This window comes from Gavialis gangeticus, unplaced genomic scaffold (assembly GCF_001723915.1).
Source record: "Gavialis gangeticus isolate Ggan-Ray unplaced genomic scaffold, GavGan_comp1, whole genome shotgun sequence".
Lineage (NCBI taxonomy): Eukaryota > Metazoa > Chordata > Crocodylia > Gavialidae > Gavialis > Gavialis gangeticus.
The window spans coordinates 41,544,913-41,549,751 of record NW_017728997.1 but is presented as its reverse complement, the minus strand read 5'-3'; the positions used below and the strand labels follow the sequence as shown (position 1 = coordinate 41,549,751).

Sequence of the window (4,839 nt, the reverse complement as noted above, 5' to 3'; positions counted from 1 at the left end):
TGAGCCAAGAGAGTCTTTTTTTCCCGGGGGGGGGGGGGGGGGGGGGGGGAGGAAGGTGGCAGGGTGTCAGAGAGATGGGTTGAGTGGGCAGAAGTATGATGCTGGAAGGCAGAAAGTTAATGGGAAGGAGCATTTTCCAGCTCAGCCCATGGTTTTTATAGTTCTGGCCTGCCCCCTTCCAGTCACCTGGCTAGCTGGCAGCAATCAGCTTTTAACCCATACCCTGCCAGCAGGCTGTGCCCAGAAAGTTCTGATCTTAAAGGGACCAGCCTGCTTTCTGGTAACAGGGCTAGGGTTCCCTCTTACACACTCTCACCTGGAATTGGCTGGACTTTCCATCCCCTGCCTCAACCATAGGGGATCCAGCCCACCTCCTTCTTCCATGGTTCAAAAGGCCAACTGGACACAGGGGAGGAGAACTTTAACTACCAGCTCAGCAGCTGGATGGTGTTTGAGGTTGCCTTTGGGTGACTGAATGCACTTGGAAGTCTCTGAGAGTCCCCCTTGAGATCTGGCTTAGAAATGTTCCCACCTTCATGGTTACAGATTGCAACCTGCATAATGTGTGTGAGTCAAAGGGGGAACGCGATGGCACTGGGTGCAGGCTCCTCTGGGCATCCTCCTGAACCAAGTTCACACAGTGGCCCTGGTAAAGGGTGGCTGTAACAGGAAGCCAGGGGTTCCTGTAACTTTAAGAGAAAGACTGAAGCAAAAAGTCTGCAGGAAGTTGAGCAGGGGTTATCTGCAAGAGAGAAGGCAACAAGGAAGCAGCTGCAGCCTAGGCAAAATAAGCTTCCTATTTGTCTGAGGGGACATACCTGTGGCCAGTCAGGGGAGTACTTGGCCAGAAGGGGAGGAGCCAGAGGATATAAGCTTCTGTTCCTGGGGCAAAGGGGCAGTGCAGCCATGAACTCTGCTGGGTGAGGCACTTTTGCCAGCTCAGGCTGTTAAGGAGTGGGAGCTATAGGCCATGGCAGGAACCTCAGGGCTAAGAGATCCAGAAAGTGGGGAGGTGGCTTGGCAGTAGTATGATGACCCAGAAGAGGGACTTTGAGGGTTTGAGTTAAAAGTGGTTGCTTACATTTTTTTGTTTAAATGTATACTGGATCACTGGATATGGCTGGAGAGGGGCTGGAGGGGCACTTTAGGTTTGAGCCCTTTTAGGGGGAGGGGCATGAGATGGAAGCAGGATGAGGACAAGAAGAGGAGGTATGACACTGATAGGGGGTAACAGAGGCAGCCTGAGGCTGAGAGGGCCAGAGTATGAACCCAAGGGGAGTGACAGAGGCAGCCAGAGGATGAGAGGGCCATGGTCTGAGCCCAGTGTGGGCAACAGAGGTCATTAGAGGCCAACGAGAGGCTGAGACTCAAAGGCTAGGCCACAGCCAGTGGGCCCAAGCTTCCAGTCAGCAGCCAGAGTAACCTGTAGGCTAAGGTTAAGGGGGATGAAACCTACACAGGAAGGGAAGTGGTAACCAATTGACATCTGCAAAGTTATGGGTGTAGCTATGTGTGTTGCAAGAGGGCATGGTTAAGAGTTCTGAGGCTTAAATAAAGGTCATTCGCACCATCAGTGGTGACCACTGACTCACCATGCCAGCCAGGAACCACTAGGTCTGTTGTGGCAGAGAGAGATACCCACAGAAAATGGAGTAGTTTGAAGGTAGAGAGACAAGGACCCAAAGACCTTTAGGGGTTGGTTAGATTGGCAGAGGGCAGTGAGAACACTCCAGGACTTGGGGACAGCCGCCCAGTTAATAACAAAGGAACATCAAGGGGTGGCAGGTGAAACAAGCAAGGGAGGTTATATAGAGAATGTGGCAGGCCAGTAGGGAGAGCTCCTATGTTGAGCGTCCCACCTCACTATGCCCGTCCACCTTCCGGACTCCATGTGTCTGTCCAGGGGCGCCTAAGCCCGGGCAGACCCGCTTTCAAGCCCCACCACAGAGTCCAGGGGTAACATGTGATGCCACCACCCTGAGAAGGGACTGTCTCAGTCCTATGTCCTTGGGGAAACACAGGCCTAATAGTCCTATGGGTACTCGACCCAATACAAGAACTTGGGGCACCTCCCCAAGTTGGGGGCCAAAAAAGAAGATAGTGTCCCTTAGTTTGCAGACCCAAGGGGCCTCCTAGGCATAATTAAACCCACCCCTCAATAAGTCTCCTACACCAGTCACAAAGGAGAACTTTATTGCTCGTGACAGGGTGAGATAGAATAGGGTAAAAGGTAGAGCACTACAAGGGATTACCATTGAGCAAAACAATCTGGCTGAGGAAGCTATTTGATATGCAAATGCATCACTGTGAGCTGACTAGCTCTCTAGAAACTCTTACAAGTATCATTCAGAAGATGGTAGAGATCTGGCTTGGAGATTTCCAGAGAGAGAGCATTTCAGAAGGATCAGACTCTCTCCCTGTGTCCTGATGCTTGAGTCATGCTGGTAAAATGGCTTCTCTCTTCTTCTTCTTGGACCAGGCCCTTATATAGCCTTTCTGACCTCAGCAGCCCTGTCCAATAGAAGCCAGCAGTGTTGGCAACTAGCCAACCAATTTAAAAAGCATCACTGGTTAACTGGGCAGATGAGCAGGGGCCTTTCCCTCCCCCCACTCAGGTAACCAGAGGGACCACACCCTAGGCACCAGGCTTTTGTCATGTAGGCAGGGAGGAAAATCCGCCCCCCCCCTTAGGAATTCAACCCCAGTGTCTCAAGCTGGCAGAGACAGATTCCTGGAGAGAGACACAGATAGTGGCATTTCTGCCAGAGAGGACTGAGTGCAGGTGGGATTATGATGGCCATAGGGGTGCCATAGCCACTCCAGGGCCAGTCCTGTTACAGAGAGCCCTGGTTGAGTACTGCAGACAGGCCTACCATGAGGACATTCTAATCAGGGAGTCCTTGGATCACTTCTTCTTGTGGTAGGAACATGCTGTTTTGTTGGAGGGGAAGACTTAGTCAGACAGCCAACTGAACTGAGCATCAGACTTTATCTCCCCTATAAAAGCCTTTCATTTGACAAGTTGGGCTTCATGTTTTCTGTTGTGGTTGATTCAGGGGGGAGTTGGGAGGGGGAGTTGTGAGTTGTGCCTTGAGGGGGCAAGGCACCATTCTCCACAGGGCTTGGGGGGATGGCTTGGTCTGGCACAGGCAAGGGAATTGACTGGCAGGGGACACTGGATGACAGTGGGCCTCTATGCTCAGTGGTGCATTCCTACCTTGGGCCTGGGGGAGTGCTCTCTCTCCAGATACATCATGGAAAACTTGTAAATTGCTGGCATTATGCTTTGGAATTCAAACCTTCGTAGTAAACTCTCCCCCAGCCCACCCTAGTTACTGCTGCAGTGTGGAGGGGGAAAGTGTGGAAGAAGTCTGTGATGGGAAAGAAGCCAGCCCAGCAGTGAAGCTTGCATAGGTGGGACTGAAGGTCTCGAGCTGCTGCCGGGGGGGGGCGGGATGTAGGGGACTTACACATGTAGGCTGGAGAGGGAGGTGTAGGGGAGCTTGGCTGTGCTGGCTGATGGGGAAACTGGGGCACATTCAGATGCACACAGTTGGAATCTTATGGGAACCACTGCCACCCTATCTATATACACATGGAGGCTTGAAGGGGAGGTGTCCTGGCTCATAGTGGTAGTGGTGGCACCATCACTGGCAGCCCTGACCTCCTCCATGGTGTCTGTGCTTATGAGGTGCAGCCTATGTGCCACACAGAGGATGCCAAAAAAGTAAATATCACAGACAGCCTTGACCATATTGACCCCATTGTCAATGACCATGAACCGATGGGTGAGCTCAACCTGCCCAATGAGTCACCCCTATACCATATGGCTCATGGCCACCATGATCTACCTTGCTGTGTGAGACTCATCCAGCACCTCAGTTTGGTGGAGGTGAAGTGCAAAGCTACCTGTGGCCATGCCTTGAGCAGCTGCTCGCTCAAGTACTCCCTGCATGCCTCATACAGGGAGGGCACCACTGTCCTGCTAAAGGTGGAGCATGTGGGCACTTGGTAAGATGGGGCCCTGAGTGCTATGAACCATCTGAACCCTGGCTGCTCAACTAAGGAGAAGGGCTGGCTATCCAGACCAAGCATCTCCCCAATGGTCTGGGTGATCTTGCTTGCTTTGGGAACACACCCTCCTCTGTCTGCATCTTTCTCCCACTGCTCCAGGGTGGGTTGCATCTGCTTTGTGGGGACAGGGGCTTTGGAGCAAGCAGGGAACTTTCCTTTGGGCATGCTCACTCTGGTGTCAGGCTGAGCAGGAAGAAGGGCCTCCTGAGATGCAGCAGCATTGCCATGGTGGTGAGGTGTTTCATCTCCTTGCCTCAGCTGATCTGCCTTCTGCAGTGCTAGCAGATAGCATACTTGGGATCATCTGCCACCTCAGAATGATCCCACACTACACTACTCCCCCACTTCTGGGTTCAGGGTGGTGATCCTGCCTTATCCCCCTCCTCAGCAGGCTGAAGTACGACAGCAGGAGGAGCTGACTCAGCTGAGCCACTTGCCTGAGCTTCCACAACCTCCTCCAAGGTACTGCTTTCCAGAGAAGGAGACCTGAGTCTAGGGGAACACAAACTCAGATTCCTCCTTGGTCCCTGGAATTGCTTTAGCCAGGGCACTCAGGTGCTCTAGTTCCAGTTCCAGCTCCTCCCCAGTGGGAGGCTTATGCTGGGAGATGAAATTGGGGTGGAGGAGACAGCCATTCTGCTGCTGGTGCCTATTGTTGGAGTTAGGGGAGGTGGTGCAGGTACAGGGACCACTGGTACTGCTCCCATCTCCTTGCTTCCACTGGGAGCAGAAGCCTCATGGCTGCTTGGGAAGAGGATGTGTCTA

General features: G+C 52.8%; 1 long non-coding RNA gene across 1 annotated transcript in view; it reads right to left on the bottom strand.

The window, feature by feature from the left end:
- Positions 1–1,829: 1,829 nt before the first annotated feature.
- The window catches only part of LOC109288900, a 15,934-nt gene continuing 12,924 nt past the window's right edge, over positions 1,830–4,839 (bottom strand). The window contains exons 3-4 of the long non-coding RNA XR_002095248.1: positions 4,402–4,407; positions 1,830–2,197 (exon numbers count right to left, since the gene is read on the bottom strand). This is a non-coding gene — a long non-coding RNA (uncharacterized LOC109288900). The remainder of the gene's footprint in view (positions 2,198–4,401; positions 4,408–4,839) is intronic.